We start from the raw sequence: 18,727 nt of genomic DNA, 5'->3' as shown, positions 1-18,727 counted from the left end.
TTTAATTTAATTTATTTTTTTTATTAAGGATTTTCAAAGAATACATCATCAAAAACAAAGACAGACAAACAAACAAACCCCAAGCGCTGCATGTTAATTAAAATATACAATATACAGATGTGACTATTTACAAAGAACATAAGTCAAAACTAAAGAAGCTAAAACTTTCAAAATGTTTGTAGAAGGGATTGGAGAGGATCCCAAAGACTCCTGAATTTGTCCTATTTGTGGTTGAGGTCATAAGTTAATTTTTTCAAACGAAGAAAGGCTGACAGCTGAGCAATCCACATAGAAATAGTAGGGACCTGAGATGTAGACCATTAAAACTAACATACATTTCTTAGCTAGAAATATAAAGGTTGTAAATAGAGAAGTCAAGCAGGTCTTTAGGAATGTCATTCAGCAAAAAAAAGATTTTGGTCTAATCTTTAATATACATAATTTGGATTTAGGATTTATTTCAGTATTTTGTGCGATTTCTGGCAACATACAGTAAGTAAGAATATCTATTTTCTTGTGATTTCCTTCACCACACATACAGAAGAGAGCCCCATGTCCATAAACAATTCAAAATATTGTGAATTGTTTATGTAACATTTTAGCATAATTGTTTCAATTTCTCTAAAATCATAGTGGCTTACATTCTATCAGTAGCTGAGTTTCCATAGACTTGCGCAAAACGTATGCAATATTTTTTAAATGTCGATAAAAACCCCAAAAATGATTAACTCCAAAACAGTTAAGCCCCAAAATTACCGCAACACTCTCCAAAGCATGTAACACCTCTGTATATAGTGGTTTATTAAAATTGCAGAACATAACTCTGTAATATTACTTTGGTTAAAACAACAAACGTTAACCACGCAAGATGGTAAAATGTTGCCCTGGTTACCACTGTCAATCAACACAACTAGTGTACAAAAATTTTTACATACAGTGAGGAAAATAAGCATTCGAACACCCCGCTATTCTGCAAGTTCTCCCACCCAGAAATCACGGAGGGGTCCGAAACTGTCACCGCAGGTGCATGTCCACTGCGAGAGACACAATCCAAAAAAAAACCCAGAAATCACAAAGTATGATTTTTTAACTATTTGTATGACACAGCTGCAAATAAGTATTTGAACACCTGAGAAAGTCAATGTTAATTTGGTACAGTAGCCTTTGTTTGCAATTACAGAGGTCAAATGCTTCCTGTAGTTTTTCACCAGGTTTGCACACACTGCAGGAGGGATTTTGGCCCACTCCTCCACACAGATCTTCTCTAGATCAGTCAGATTTCTGGCCTGCCGCTGAGAAACACGGAGTTTGAGCTTCCTCCAAAGATTCTCTGTTGGGTTTAGGTCTGGAGACTGGCTAGGCCACGCCAGAACCTTGATATGCTTCTTACAGAGCCACTCATTGGTTATCCTGGCTGTGTGCTTCGGGTCCTTGTCATGTTGGAAGACCCAGCCTCGACCCATCTTCAATGCTCGTACTGAGGGAAGGAGGTTGTTCCACAAAATCTTGCAATACATGGCCCGTTCATCCTCTCCTTAATGCAGTCGCCCTGTCCCATGTGCAGAAAAACACCCCCAAAGCATGATGCTACCACCCCCATGCTTCACAGTAGGGATGGTGTTCTTGGGATTGTACTCATCATTCTTCTTCCTCCAAACACGTTTAGTGGAATTATGACCAAAAAGTTATATTTTGGTCTCATCTGACCACATGACTTTCTCCCATGACTCTTTTGGATCATCCAAATGGTCATTGGCAAACTTAAGACGGGCCTGGACATGTGCTGGTTTAAGCAGGGGAACCTTCCGTGCCATGCATGATTTCAAACAATGATGTCTTAGTGTATTACCAACAGTAACCTTGGAAACGGTGGTCCCAGCTCTTTTCAGGTCATTAACCAGCTCCTCCCGTGTGTTTCTGGGTTGATTTCTCACCTTTCTTAAGATCATTGAGACCCCACAAGGTGAGATCTTGCATGGAGCCCCAGTCTGAGAGAGATTGATAGTCATGTTTAGCTTTTTCTGTTTTCTACTGATTGCTCCAACAGTGGACCTTTTTTCACCAAGCTGCTTGGCATTTTCCCCGTAGCCGTTTCCATCCTTGTGGCATACCTGTCAAGTTTTGGATTTGAAAATAAGGGAAATTTTCCGGCGCCCACCGCAAACAGTCCCACCACCAACCCAAACAAGCTCCAGTATTCCTTACATTTTAAGACTGGTGAGGGACGGATAATATTTTTTAAACTTTAGTGCTGATAATTGTGTTAAAATTAACTAAACAAACTAATTCATTAGCAAGAAAACTAGTGAAACACACAGCTCTGTGAAAACTACATTTCATAAGTCACACTCATACTGTACATACTATACACACAAATTTGCATCTGTACAAAACCCAATGGCCTTAGTTTGAAAAGCCTTATTTTAACTTCTGTTGCATTATACCTTAATGCCAAAATTATTTATAAACCATTCACTTTTCTTTGTAATGAGAACAGTCATTTTTAGAAAATGAAAATGCTAGATGGGGCAGTGGCCCAAACCAAAAGGGCACTATGGGGGTGGTACTATTAGTTTGGTTTTAATATAGTATTATAAATAAATGTGTTACTATATTACTAGCATCAATTTAGACAAGTGATTACAAGTGATTATAATGGGAAAATATAATAACAAGAATTAAAGTGTGACAATAGATATTCAATGATTTACCTGCTGGCTTGATGGAGCTTTGAATCAATGTTTGCAATGTTGAACTGCCTTTACCAGCCTCCCTTTCCGTTCTCTGTCTTTATTTTGTGAAGGCATTAGTGTTTTTGGTATTTTTTTGTCTACAAAGTGTGCCAACAACAGCAAATTTAGTGTTTATGTTAACTTAGATCTGACCGGGAACATTTAATTCATTAGACAAGCATTGTAACGATAATAATGTGGATATTTTGTTGCTGTTTGCTTGCTAACTTGTTAGCACTTTTAGAACACCGACAGCAAATCATTAACCAAAGAAATACATAAACAAACTTTCAAATTAGTAATTCTGCGGTTTAACAACTGATATATTATGTAATAAATCTACCTGTTAATGCAACAAACTTCAGACAGAAACTCTCGTCTTCGTTCTCCAGGGAGAGAGTGCACACAGAGATGCTGCGGAGCGGGTGGGAAAACACGAAGTGGATTAGCGGAATCAGTGGATCTTTAGCGATCTGGGATTGGGAATGTTTTTTATTACTCCGCCCGGGCATTATTATTTTTGTAATAACGCAGGTTAAAATACGGGAGATTTACGGGAAAATACTAATACGGGAGGACGGCGGGAAAGAAGGGTAAAATACGGGACTTTCCCGGCCAAAATGGGATACTTGACAGGTATGCCTTGTGGAGGTGTACAATTTTGTCACTAGTGTCTTTGGACAGCTCTTTGGTCTTGGCCACGTCAGTAGTTGGATTCTTACTGATTGTATGGGGTGGACAGGTGTCTTTATGCAGCTATTGACCTCAAATAGGTGCATCTAATTTAGAATAATAAATGGAGTGAAGGTGGTCAGCTGATAGACAGGTGTTCAAATACTTATTTGCAGCTGCATCATACAAGCAAACAGTCAAAAAAAATCAAACATTGCGATTTCAGTTTTTTCCCTAGATTATGTCTCTCACAGTGGACACGCACCCACGATGACAACCCCAGACCCCTCCATGATCTCCAAGTGGGAGAACCTGCAAAATAGCACGGTGTTCAAATACTTATTTTCCTCACTGTATGCATTACTGTATGACCTTATTGACATGTCAAGTGAGAATAGAAGCAATCCATGTAAAATGCAACACTTACCTGTTGGTTTGTTGAAAGATGCATATAATGGAGGCAACCGTTGACAGCCTTAAATTGGGCTGCACCCTTTCACTAGCCTCTCTTAGTGAAATCAGTGAATTTCATCACTGACTACTGTTTTTGCAGCTCTTGAAATGCCACCACCATGCAGTCTTACACCTCTACAGTACATTGCCCTCTCCTTGGGCATGCTCTTCTTCCTGGCCCCTTGCTCTTACTCTTCCTCATCCAGCCATTAGTTTTTGTCTTTTTTCTGTTTCTGTTTCCAAAAACATCACTCCTCAAAGTCCTCATTTTACTGTAAAAGTGTCAATGTAATAGATAAAATCAGCTGTGTCTGGCCCAATTTACCTCACATAAATCAGTTGTAGGTCAATTATTCAATTTGTTTGTTTATTATCTGCTGAGATATATTGTTTTTGAACTGATAGCATTGCAGAAACAGAGGTTGTTGGTAGGTATAGCTTATCTGTTAAGAAAATGTAAGCATTGTGGAAATGTGTTCACTGGCTGCATATTGTGTGAAAACGACATGAAATGTGTGAATTGTATGGCCACAAAAGACTGAATTAGACTGTGCTAATTGTGTTTAGACAGTCCTTCCAGAAAAACGCGGAGTTTTTTTGTGATTGTTGCGGGCGAAAATCCTCGATTTTGCAGCACGTTTTCTTAAAAAATGCGATGGAATATGCGGGATATTTATGCAATTTATGCGATGGAATTGCGGGAATTTGCGAAAATTGCGGAACTTGCAAAAACTGCGGAAACTTGCAAAAGCTGGAATGATGTTCACATCACATAATCACGTCACTTCATAACGTTCCTATGGCAATAGAGGACACGGCTGCGCTTTTGGGAAGTAAATGCAAAATTTTTCAACTTTCTGCTAATATATATGTGACATTTTGCTACGAAAATGCAGAGATAATGAAATAATGCAAGCCCCGCATATTTTGTGCGCGGAAATATTTAATTAATGCGGTGAAAGTGCGTCGTATTTGGAAAAAATGCAGCCCCGCATAAATATGCGGACTTTGGCTGATTATGCAATATATCGCGCGATCGCACAATCTCGTTTTTCTGGAGGGACTGTTTAGAGTTTTGAAAATATGACAACTGGTTGGACAAACGCTTGTTAGCGACTGAAATAAACTTTAGTGTGTGCAGAGAAAGATGTGTTCTATTTTGAAATGAAGAGTTAGTATATATTTAACAAAATGTGTTTTTGAGAAGAAAATTATCCATTTGGCCAATTGTGTTTTGTAGGTGTGAGTCTGTGTTAAGTGTTTATAAAAAGTATCTGAAGTATGGGTAAGGGCTTGTTAGCGATTGAAAATAACTGTAACTCCCACGAAATGCAGGTAGTGACAACCACATTTTTAGAAACACTGCATAATGCGTACCAGTTGATGTTGTTTTAAAAGTGTATCATCGACATCAGGTGATGGAAACAACAGGAAAAAGGTACAAGCTTTTTTTAACTCGCGTTGCCAGATCTTGCACAAAATACTGAAATCAGTCAAAATTCTATATATTAAAAATTAGACATGCAAAATATCACAAGCTGCACCTTTTCACTTTATTAACTCCATAAACGTATAAGCCAAGCCCAAAAATGATTAACTCCAAACGGTTAAGCCCCAAAATGAACGAACATAGTAACACTCTCCAAAGCAACCTCATACAACATTTAACACCTCTGTAGATAGTGGTTTATTAAAATTGCAGAACATAACTCTGTAATATTACTTTGGTTAAAAATGTTAACCACGCAAGATGGTAGAATGTTGCCCTGGTTACCGCTGTCAATCATCGCAGTTTCGGGAGTGATTATAGTTCTGTACACACATGGAACAACCATTTAGGTCATTCACTCTTAACACATTTAAATGTGGTTGTCATTACACAAAATTAAATATAATATAAATATAAAATGTCTTTTAATAACATATCCGGCATTATATTTACAAATGATTAAACCAAATAGTGTTTTTGTGACATTTGAACATCTTAAAACCTCATGGAAAGTCTGTATTCGTTAAAAATTTGCAAATAAAATATTTCAAATCAATATTTAAAGGCGCTCTAAGCGAATTGAAGCGTTTTAGACCATAAAACATTTTTTGTTACATACCGGAAACATCTCCTCACTATCTGCTTGCTGCCTGTCCGCTGATCAAACTGTAAAAAAAGGCGATCTCTGTAGACAGCCCAGGCTTCACAAACGGCAATATCAACATAGTGGCCAAACCTACCATCACAAAACAAAGTATTCCAGCCAATAAACGACAAAAAGGATTTGGGGGTGGGGGTTGGGCGCGTTCATGAAAGAACGGAAGGGAGGTGGAGGGGGAGGAGTTAGCTACGCTCCGTCTGTTTGAAAACAGTTCAAACGTCAACAATAACTAACGTCTCCCAGATTCGCTTAGAGAGCCTTTAATGCTCCTTATCTTACTCATGAGGTAAATACATATGTAATAAGCAGAATAATATACAGGCAGCAGTTGGTTATTGCGCCCCTTCAATGTGACATTATCTTATTTCTGCGATAACAACCTGCTCCCTATACATTATCCCTTACTTATTCTTGCCTCATGTAACTGAGAGCGTGTGTAAACAAAAAAAATGTTGATATCTTTTTCAGTGCAATCAGTAAATTAAATGCTACAATGTTGCTATTGATGACAGTAAATATGTCTGACCAGGGCTAGACATAACACCCGCCAATCCCCAAATGCAGTTAGATTTCAACTGTGGTGGGTAAGACAGCCAATTCCACTAGCCACTATGGCAGGTTGAGTCATAGATATGTATAAAGGCTAGATGGCTCAAGGCGGAGTCCCTAACGGCATCACCTGGCGGCCATCTTAGGACAGGGCGCTCGCTCACTCGTAGCATTGAGTTTAATGGTGCAGGTACTTTTAAATGACCATAACTTGCTCAATTTTCTACCGATTTTCAAACGGTTTGGGTTTTTACACACGTTATTAACGTGGCTATAATTCTGGATGCTTTAACATGTTTCATGAATTTATTTTTTATTTTTAGTATAGGTATGCAGTGTCATAGGTACATCTTTGACGTTTATAACAAACCAAACCGTTTGAAAATCGGTAAAAAATTAAGCAAGTTATGGTCATTTAAAAGTACCTGCATCATTAAAACTCAATGCTACGAGTGAGCGAGCGCCCTGTCGTAAGATGGCCGCCAAAATGCGGACGTTGCCCTCAATTGGCCAGCAGCGCGGACGAGCCATCTAGCCTTTATACATATCTATGGGTTGAGTATATTTTTTTAAATTGTAGTTTTCTAAAAAGTAATGTGAAATAATAAACAATGCGCAATTAGACGGTACAGAACTTCCATGAGCACTCCCTGCACCCAGCGCAATGTAGGGGTTTAGTTTTGACAACGGTTTTTACAAAAATGTTTTTTATTTACTATATACATATTTTATACATGCTTTTCAAAACAGAACATTTACTGATTAAAATATTTAAAAAATCTATAAATTGTGGAGCACAAATCTAGACATATATGGTAAAAGCTTAGTCTAAAAAATGTAAACAAAAACTTTACCTTAAAATCATGTGATGGACTGGTGGTGTTTAAAGAGACTATCCTCTATGTTTGGATTTAAAATCAAGATAAGCAAACTGCACCCCCCCCCCCTTTATATTTGTGGTAAACAATGAAACGTTGGCAGTGTGAATGCACAATTGGCACATACTGCGTCCGCTCTTTATGCCTGCGGCTTGCACTCGCTCTGTGTCCAGTGTTAAGCTGCCGTAACCCACAACATTCTTTCTTCTGTAATTAGTTTCCCATCTCTCCGTCAGGCCTTCTCCCTAAGGGCCTGTTCTGAGATTTCAGATTCTGACCCCATCCATCAACTTTCAACCATTACATGCTGAAAAGTCCAAACTGTTTTTTTCACAGCTCTCATAAGTCATCCAACGCTGCTCGACAGCAGTTCAGCAATTATGTGTTGACATGTAAAAGCAGTATGTCTGGTGGTTCTGGAATGAAAACCGCTGCTTAACAAGTGATAAATGTAAGTTACACAGCACATATGAAAGAGTCCCATTATGCGTTTTAACTTTAGTTATTGTGAAATATTGCTGTTTAAGCATTTAAAAATGATCTGTAAAGTTGCAAAGCTCAAAGTTCACTGCAAATTGAGATACTCTCTTTAACAGAAATCGCAAGAACTACAATGAACGACTGGTAATGGACTACAACGAGGTTCTTGAAATTTGAATAAATCCCACCTGCAGGAATATACAAAAAATGGATGAGTATTTGTTGAGTTGCTTTAAAGTGCACCTATTTCTTTGCTAAAAACAACGTTATTTTGTGTATTTAGTATGATACATTGTGTTCGCATGGTTTATGGTTCAAAAAACACATTATTTTCCACATACCGTACATTTTTGTAGCTCCAGATTTCTTCCTGAAACGCACTGATTTTGTACAAAACTCATCGATTTGAAAAGCTCCTTTATTGGCCAGCTAATCTGTACGTTGTGATTGACCTGAATACCTCTGATGTCAGCCAAGAAATGTGACGCTCAATTCGTGTGTTTGTTGTAGTCCAAGAAAAGAGATTTATGTTGGAGATGATAACTCGCGTCATTGTTTACTTTGGGGTGTACAAACTTACGCATCAAAGGAAATGTACAATTTTGAATCGGACCATTGGTGCTCTTTAAGATAGCAGCTGATTTAACAGCATGTCGAAGAGATGGTGTTTATTCAAAGTTAATTTGTACGTATTTTACGAGTTGGCTAATTCGTATTCATTCGTACAACCACACTCGTGCATTTTTGTACGATGTGCCTTGACCCATGTGACGTTGGGGTTAGGGGTGGGGTTTTGTTATTGTTTTTTCATGATAATCACGTTTTTACAAGATTAACTTCGTATGAATTCATACAAATTAGCCAAATTTGTAAAATATGTACAAATTCTCTCGAGATCAGGCTGGCTTATTTTACTCTTGATTCTAAACCCACTTTGTTCTGCCTTAGGGGCTGGACACACCAAAGCTTTTACGCCCGCTGCCGGCGCATGTTTTCAATTAAATCCAATGGAAACTCTGCGTTTTTTAAATAAGCAAGCAGCTAGCATTTCTTTTCCACGCTGAAAACCGCCGCTCTGGGTTTTTTTGCGGTGAGCGCCGAGAGTTCAAAAATATTCAACTTTGAGTAAAAAGCTCCGCTCGTCAATGTCAGTTCTCACACGGCCGTCCAATTACAGTGGAGGAGGGGCGGGACATTACCACAGCAACCAACCGGCTCACAGCTGAAGTATCACAGCTATCAAAGTGCTCGGCTGAAAAACAGCTGGCATTCGGCGTCCTCAAGGCGTTTTCAGCCGCGTTTAAAAGTTTTTGTGTGTCCAGCCCCTAACTAATACGAATTAATATTGATGTTATATTTTGCTTTGGGCTCACTTATTTCGCTTTTGAAAGTTGTTTTGAAGTTCAAACCTCTAAAACATCCTTTCCACATCATCCTTGTGTAACACAATCCTACTGTAACCTGCCGCTCTGACATACAGTAAGGTTTATACACCACACTGTACAGTTTTAACACATATGGCGGTCCTCTGTCACACTTACAAAGACAGACTGGAAAAAGACGTGCTGCAAAAAAAAAAATAATAATAATAATGTGTTCTTTTGAACAACAAGCCATGGGAACCTATTCTAGGTCAGATTAAAAACAAAATGTAGACTTTGAAAAAGTGTATAATATGACCCCTTTAATTCTTCTTTACACATTAGTGCTGTGTAATGTGAATAAACCCAGTATGTACATTTACCATGCAGATAATCATATGACCTTCATTTGGTCTCATGGAATTAACTATAACTTTAAGGTATAAAAAATATGTAACTTCTGAAAGAATAGAATCCACTTTAGAGATACAACTACTTGTCAATTAACTCTCATCAATTAGTACCCTGTGAGGGTCAGGGAAGGGGTTAAAGTTAGTAGAATAAGTTAGTAATAGTCAAGTTACTTACAAACCTCATTCACACAGCATTTTGGTCCCAGAAAATACCCGTAAAATAACTTCTGTTTGAACGCAAACATGTCCCATAAATGTTCCGGGATCGCCTCCGGAAAGAGGACATAGTAACATTCCCATAACATTCCTGGAAAGCTCTCTGTGGGAACAAGATGCAGAAACAATGCCATAAGGGGCATGCCGTAGTGAGGATGCACGTGTCATCGCAACAAGTTATGGTTTAGCTCTTTAAAATGAGGGATTTACATGCAGATCAATGAAATAAAGCAGAGATCAGGGAGCTTGTCACTTTCCACACTGAAGCTGAGATCATTTACCAGCATACTAGAACGGTGCGTCACACGCTCTTTATAGTCTTATCATAAACACGCGAGTGGTTTCTGGAGAGAGAAATAATAGATAATAAGTGAACTTGCAAGTGCAGGTTTTTTAATACGTCATGTGTCTTTACTGGATCTTTACAGCATATGTGGGAACGCGTACACAGATTCCGGAAAATAATTGGAAGTGTGAATTAACCAAAAATCAAATGATCCCGGACAAATCCAGGATGCATTTTCCATGTATTTTCTGTAATGTCTATGCAAAGAGGGCTATACAGTAGAAAGTAAATATCTAGTTGAGAGATCATCACAATATAGTGTTTGTTGATATTACAGATACAGTCTACTAATACTATAATGACTCTTCCAATTCTGCAGAGACAACATTAATAATGTATTTTAGTATCAAAAACATTTTTAGCACTGAGATAAATGAAATAAAATCATCACCGTACTACAATATCAACAGTCCTGTTTTGTTGTTGGCTATGCAAATCTGATGAGCCCCACCCAGTAAATTACAACAACTATATCTGTAGCCCTCAGGGAGATCTACATTCTGTTTACTTACAGTACAATTGTCACAAGTTCCCATCACTTTACTGTCCAGAATTCATGACTCACATTAGCTGCAGTATATAGTTGATTTGATATCTAATTCACTTCTTCATTAAATGTCTATATGCAGGACCACCTCAAATACACTGAATTGTTATGAGAGGATAACAGTGTTTAAAGTACCCATGATATCAAAACTGACCATTTTTATTTTTTTAATGGAATATTGCAGTGTTTATTATAAACAATGTGTCAGTGCAAGTTATTTATTTAAAAAATATATTAAAAAGTAGAGGGCCTAAAACTGATCCCTGAGGGACACCAGTGAGCACCGAGCAAGTGTCAGAGCTAAAGCCACCCATCGAAACAAAATGGGAACAGTCGGTAAAATAGGATTTAAACCAGTCCAAAACTGTCCCGGACATCCCGAAAAACGGGAAAGTAATAGACCATGGTCCACAGTATCGAAGGCTGCTTTAAGGTCCAAAAGAATGAGAAGTGAGGTAGCTCCAGAATCGGCGGCCATTATCAAGTCATTGGCAACTTTGACCAATGCCGTTTCAGTGCTGTGAAATTTACGAAAACCTGACTGAAAGGGTTCAAAGAGGTTATTAGTTATAAGATGATTACGGAGTTGAGAGGCAACAACCCGCTCAAGTACTTTTGCCAAACAAGGAAGATTGGAAATGGGACGATAATTGTTAAAATCATCCACAGGAACATTATCTTTCTTTGGTACAGGCGTAACAGCAGCAGTCTTTAGTACTCCTAAAGTACAATCCTCTGATGGCGTCAGCTAGACGGCTTGGCCGGGAGCATCCATTAACCCCGTCTTGTTTTTCAGTACAAATATCTACAAAATTGTAAAACAAAATGTATTTTCTTGATGAGCAAAATGACCTAAGAGTCTAGTTTTTAGAGAAAAAAATATACAGTTGATGTGCTTCACTGCCAATGTGGTAACAAAATATTTCTGGACTTTTTCTTGAATTATGTGTTTAAGAAAAAAGATTTTTTTCTTACCCCACTGGCAGATTTTAAAACATAAACATAAATTTACTTAAATTTGATGATTTTTTTTGTCTAAAAACTAGACTTTTTTTCTTCGTTCATTTTGCTTATCAAGAAAATACATCTTGATTTAAGAATATTTAAATATTTGCATTTAGATAGATTGTAACTTGAATACACGTTCAGTGTTCAATGTTAAATGTGTTTGTATCACATCAGAGTAACAGATCAGAATTTAAAGGAATATTCCATTTTCTTAAAAGAAAAATCCAGATAATTTACTCACCACCATGTCATCCAAAATGTTGATGTCTTTCTTTGTTCAGTCCAGAAGAAATTATGTTTTTTGAAGAAAACATTGCAGAATTTTTCTAATTTTAATGGACTTTAATAGAACCCAACATTTAATACTTTACTCAACACTTAACAGTTTTTTTCAACGGGGTTTCAAAGGACTATAAACAATCCCAAACGAGGCATAAGGGTCTTATCTAGTGAAACGATTATCATTTTTGACAAAAAAAATAAAAAATATATACTTTTAAACCACAACTTTCCGTCAAGGTCCGGTCCAGCGCGACCTAACGTAAATTTGTAGTGACGTAGGAAGGTCACGTGTTACATATATAAAACGCACATTTGCGGACCATTTTAAACAATAAACTGCCACAAAGACATTAATTAGTATCAGTTGACATACAACAACGTAGGAACGGTCCTCTTTCAAGACGCTTGTAAACACTGGGGCGGAGTTTCGCGTTCGTCCTCTGTGACCTCTTGACGTCATGACGTATTGCGGTGACGTAGTGGGGTCAGCTGGCACATCACGACCGGATCTACACGACAAGAAGTTGTGCTTTAAAAGTGTATATTTGTTTTTTTTATTGTCAAAAATGACAATCGTTTCGCTAGATAAGACCCTTATGCCTCGTTTGGAATCGTTTATAGTCCTTTGAAACTCCGTTGAAAAAAACTGTTAAGTGTTGAGTTAAGTATTAAATGTTGGGTTCTATTAAAGTCCATTAAAATTAGAAAAATTCTGCAATGTTTTCTTCAAAAAACATAATTTCTTCTCGACTGAACAAAGAAAGACATCAACATTTTGGATGACATGGTGGAGAGTAAATTATCTGGATTTTTCTGGAAAATGTACTAATCCTTTAACTTCAGGGTACTCTTGTGATCTTGTGGTGAATGAAGTTCTTGTTTCGGTTTCCTGAATGCTACACATATGCACATGTCAGATATTTTTAAAGTATCATCTGTTTTGTTTCTTGATTTTATTAAGTACAGTTTTATTAAAATCTTCAGCTATTCCTGCTTCAAATTGAACATTATATTTGCCAGACTGCTCTTATTTGGGTATTTTGAAATTGTTTACATCAAAATGTTTATAAAGCCTGTCGGTGTATAGGTTAGTTTTATACACTTTGTTATCTAAGTTAGTATGTCAATAAAATACCTAATCAAGTGATCAATTTGTACTGTAGGTCAAAATTGCATTTTAACATATGTTCAATTATTAATAAAATTTTATAAAATGATACCTTTTATTTTTAAAAACTGTATTTTAAGACTTATCCAATTAATGCAAACAAACAGTATCAAAAAGTGAATTGGCTGTGTTAACTAAAAGGCGGGACAAACAATCCTACAATTTATTACTATCTCCGTACCCACCAGTCTCTTGCAGTTCATTCGAATTTGAAAAAAGATGTCAGTGTAGCTTTTTTGGATATTGATAAACAGAAGCCATTGACAGAATCTTACGTGAGCACTTTACTGTACTAATGTTGATTTACACACACACTCTCATACTGTACAGTTCAAAATACTGTACACACACACACACAAACTCAGTCCGTCTGTTTTAATGCACAGACATGCATTATTGATGGCTGGCATTATGCTAATGGATCTCAGAGAACAAAGATGAGAAGAGCAGACGAGTTTCATCTGCAGGAAATGCACAGATTACCCATCACCCCATCTCCTAAATAAAGCCCCTTATAACAAGCCCCCTAGAAGCCAACACATTACCCCCTTATCATTAGGACCATTAGCAACACCAGCACACAGGGGAGTAAGAGAAGCCCTAATGGGTGCGACTCTATTTGTCCAGAACAAAGACATAATAACATCTCATCCAATTTGATGCATAGATCTAAAGATACGAATGGCATTAGCCTGTTATCTCTCTTTCTTTCTTTCTTACTTACTCACTCTCTGTGTCAGGTCACTTTTTGAATACCCCACCAATGGCATATATTATACCGAGAGACCTGATATGGTGTGGGATATGAGGGCAAAGTGCATGGGGGCTGCTTACAAAGATTGTGGTGTCTCTCTATCACACACCCACACGTGCACTCATGGACAAAATAGCTTCTTGAATAATTTATTGATAGCTAGACTTCTATCCTATCTACTAATATATCTGAATAGGACAGAGGATTGGAATATAATACCATAAGCGTGGAGCATTTATATTTTCTTTCTCCACTCTTTGCAATATTAATATTATAATTTATTATTACTCTGCAGCTCATAGATGCCTAACTTACATACGGTACTCAACCCATAGATTCTCAAAATATAATTCAGTGCAACATACATTGATTTTCCAATGGCTTTCCATCGGCTTTTGTTTCAGGGATACGGTAAATGTTGTTTTACAAAGTTGACTACTCATGGAAAAATGGCTAATGGTAACAAGCAAATACTATACAAGAAAACAAGCAAATATTATTGCATCGCACAACATTTGTTTTTATATGTGCACTGTAACTCTCTGAACAATTAAGGAGCTCAGATGCAAAAGCTGCTAAACGCCATCTCAGTCAGAAATGAGATAATGATATTAACCGAATGCACTCGGCATATATTATCCGTCATTCATCAAATGTGTTCGCTTCATATCTGATTAATCTCTGCCTCAGGCAATTCAGAAATACCGATATGTTGGCAGAATACATTAAAGGTGCAGTGTGTAATTTTTAGAAGAATCTCTTTACAGGAATGCAAAATAATATACAAAACTATATTATGAGGGCAGTGTTGGGGGTAACGAGTTACAAAGTAACAGATTACAGTAACTACATTACTTTTTTGGGTAACGAAGTAAAGTAACGCATTACACTAATAATATTGGTAACTACACTACTTTACTAGACTATAGGAACGCGCTTTCCTGCGTTACCCAAGCAGTGTTTGCCTGGGTGTAAAGTTCTGTCTGTTTAAGTGGTGCGTGCATGCGTGTCCCTGTACGTGTGCCGTTGCCATAGATATTGATTTGACGGAGCTGCTGGTGCAAAGGGGAGCGGGATATGAAGACGGAGGGTTTCAGCCACTGGGGCGATATTCACATTACTTTCAGCGTATTGCTCGAAAGGACAAAAATATTCGTGTGAAATGCACACTATGCCCACACGACAAGTGTCTTTCAACTGCTGACAACGCGATGAGCAACCTGTCTGAGCATTTGTAAGCCCAGCATGGCAATACAACACTTGTGGCGAAAGATCCTGCTTAACTTACCGGTCGGTCAGGGATCGAGAGGTCCGACCCGAAGACGGAATTAGGTAAGTTAATGAACCTCAATCGAGTCAGAGCCAGAGCATAATTCTTTTAAAGAAATTAATTGAACGTAACCCGAACAGCAATATCGCGTGCGCTCAATTTATAGAAAAAAGCCAGGAGTCAGGACCGCTGTTTTCTACATAATCTTACTTCCAAATCTAATCCTATAAACTTTTCGGTGTTTGATGTATCGCTGTTAACGCCCTGCCAGACTGTCTTAAATAGAGAAATAAGTTAATTCCTTGATTTGCGTTGTTGATTCATTTATAAATAATTCCCCCAAGGGTTTAGTTTATGCGCAAAAAGCATTAAAATGAATAGAACGTGATGATTACGTCTTTCTTTGGTGAAAAAATAATAGGCTAAAATAAATAAGCCTATATGAAATGTGTTTCCCTTAAATAATTAGCAAATTAACAAAACGAATTCAAAAGTAGCCTATAGCCTATATGAGTTTATTTTTTGTGTTACGTGCTCCCAAACCGATGCAGCACAAAACACTTTTTACCTATTTAAAAAAGCACAAAGTTTTGTTATTATTGCGAGTGTAACTTTACATAAATAAATTTACTCATTACAGTTTTGAATGTTGTTTTACTTTTATTTGTATGACCATAATTTAAGGTAATTTAAGGTAATGCAAAATGCAAGCTCCTCACGCGTTTGCCATCACCCGCGTGGGTTTACACAGGGCAGCGAGAAAGAGACATTAAACTTTAAACATTTAACATTCTACTTGAGTTTTTTTGGACATCCCTTTGGAATCACTGCAATCATATCATCAATTTATAAGGTAATAATAAATATAAGCGCAGCGCTTATGAGTGTTCAAACACTGCTGTCCGCTCAGCTGTCAATCAGCCGACCCTCACAAAGTTTCACATTAAATGATAATATAATTGAACAGTCATGGTCCTGTGCTTATTTCTGTCAATGTTCTGCATGAAGATCTTTAAAGGTTTCTACTTACATCACGATTTGCGGTGCGGCCGGTCGCAGTCTTTATGTAAAACGGGTATGAAATAAATTGATGCTGATGTCGGATAACGGGTCAACTGTTATTTTAATCGCGCGGATGCGGGTTATCAAACAGGACTGTGCATGACTCGTATAAGGAAAATGGAATGACAACATGAAAATTATAAAATAGCCTACATGTTTATATTCTGTATGAAACCACAATGGGCGCTAAACTTGCGGTGTTAAAGGGACAGTTCACCCAAAAAGAAAAAATTCTGTCATCATTAATTCTCCCTCATTTTGTTACAAACCTGCATATCTTTGTTCTGATAAACACGAAGCAACATATCTTGAGAAATGTTAACAACCAAACCAAGCATGAGCCCCATTCACCCCCACAGTATGAAAAAATAATACTATGGAAGTGAATGAGGCCCATGAATGGCTTGGCCACAAACACCACTCAAAATATTTTCAATCATGTTCACCAGAACAAAGGCATTTATACAGGTTTGTAACAAAATGAGAGTTACAAACCTGATTTACAAATAAATTATACAGAATTTTAATTTTTGGGCGAACTATAAATCCGATGGGGTCAAAAATTAGGGTGCACCTAACTTTTGTGCTGGTGCACCTAAGAAAAAATGTTAGGCGCACCAGTGCAACCAGTGCAAAAAGTTAGTCTAGAGCCCTGGCCGGTCATTTAAAGTAGTCACTCATCATCAGCCGACCCCGCCTAAACCATGTCCATGTATCTATGTGGTAAATTAAGAAAAAGGAAAGTAAAGTAATAAGTAGTGAAGTTACTTTTCAAATGCAGTAACTAGTAAAGTAATCTCATTACAATTTTAAGAAGTAACTAGTAACTAGTAACTAATTACATTTTTTGAGTAACTACCCCAACACTGTATGAGGGGTGTGTAAAGACCTTTCTTTATAAGCCGTTATGTTTTTATTACCTTAGAATGAGATGTTTTTATCTACATACACAGAGGGTCCCCTTACATGAAAGTCGCCATTTTGTGCCGCCATGTTTCTACAGAAGCCCTTAATGGACAACCTTTTTTTTTACTAAGGGTGTTTTCACACCTGCCTTGTTTAGTTCGATTGAATCGCACCAGGGTTCGATTGCTAAGTTGGTGCGGTTCGTTTGGGCAGGTGAGAATGCAGCAATTGAACTCTGGTGCGCACCAAAGTGGACCAAACAAGCGGACCGAGACCACCTTAAAGAGGTGAGAACCGTTTGTGGTGAGAACACGATCCGAGATTTAACCGGACTAAACCAGCTGCCGTAGTCAGCTGCACAGTGCATTATCGGATGAGGAAGTGTTTGTTGACACTTTCTATTATTAATATAAGCACAATGACAGATCGCGGACATACCTGGAGTTGCAAGGGGGTGAATGAGTTGCAATGAGTGATGTGGATGTTATCACATGACTGAATTTTGTTTCGTTTCAACTGGTGCGGGTCAGAGCACTCAGTGTGGTGTGAAAAGGAACCAAAACTGCTAAAAAAGCTACAACGTATAATTTTTTGCTTTTTGTCCGAACCAAATGAAATGAATTGGTCTCCGACGATGACATGTTTGTCCCGTGGCGGCTAACGTAGCTTCTCTATTGGTTTCAAAAGTGAGGGGTGAGCAGTGGACTATGCCGTTGGTTGCAATGCGCAACCTCACCACTAGATGCCACAAAAATGTACACACTGCACCTTTAACCACCACATAGATTGTTCAGCAACGTTCTCTTACTGTACATTCACACCGCCGCCGCTGACTTGAGCTTCCAAAGAAGCTCAGGCCGCCCGGTCAAGGACGCTTGTCAAAAAGTACGAGGAAGCTTGTTGACGCTTTGGCTGCTCTGAAGTCTGTTTTCTCCGAACTAACGTTTTGGTAGGAATGAAAGTTTACAACTATGTTTTTTCGGAATCAGCCAGCGAAGAACGTCTAGGCTATATTCTGATTGGTTACTGGCGTTTTGTTGCTGCTTGCCACTGAACCACGTCATAGCTCATTACCATAAAGTTGAGCTTCTTTAAACTTTCTGATTTATGCACTGGTCGCTCAAAACGCGATGCTAATGGATTTGACGCTCCTTCCTTGCAGCAGAGAGAAGCCAGCTGCTATTGTAAATGAATGACTTACAGCAACTTTGGAAGTTTAAGTCGGCGGTGGTGTGAAAGTACAGTAAGGGCGTGTTCACATTATCCTAACCAAACCTATCCCAAGTGTGTTTGACCCTCAAAGCCTGATTCGTTTGACTAGTGTGATCGCTCTGTACCGTGCCTGGGCACGGTTTGGTTAATTGCGCTCTGGCCGGCTTACAGAGGTGGTCTAGGCGCGGGACGTGCAGTATGTTCACAAATCGCGCCAGAGCACTGATCACAAGGAGAGACGTAAACTTTGCAACCACTCACCTTCATC

At 38.1% G+C, this 18,727-nt stretch overlaps 1 protein-coding gene across 2 annotated transcripts in view; it reads left to right on the top strand.

Annotated features, from left to right (window-relative positions):
* ngfrb (nerve growth factor receptor b) overlaps positions 1-18,727 on the top strand; it is a 61,681-nt gene that overhangs the window by 15,160 nt on the left and 27,794 nt on the right. The window lies entirely within an intron of this gene.

Source organism: Misgurnus anguillicaudatus, chromosome 4, assembly GCF_027580225.2.
Source record: "Misgurnus anguillicaudatus chromosome 4, ASM2758022v2, whole genome shotgun sequence".
NCBI classification, from domain to species: domain Eukaryota; kingdom Metazoa; phylum Chordata; class Actinopteri; order Cypriniformes; family Cobitidae; genus Misgurnus; species Misgurnus anguillicaudatus.
This window is presented reverse-complemented; position numbering and strand designations above follow the sequence as displayed.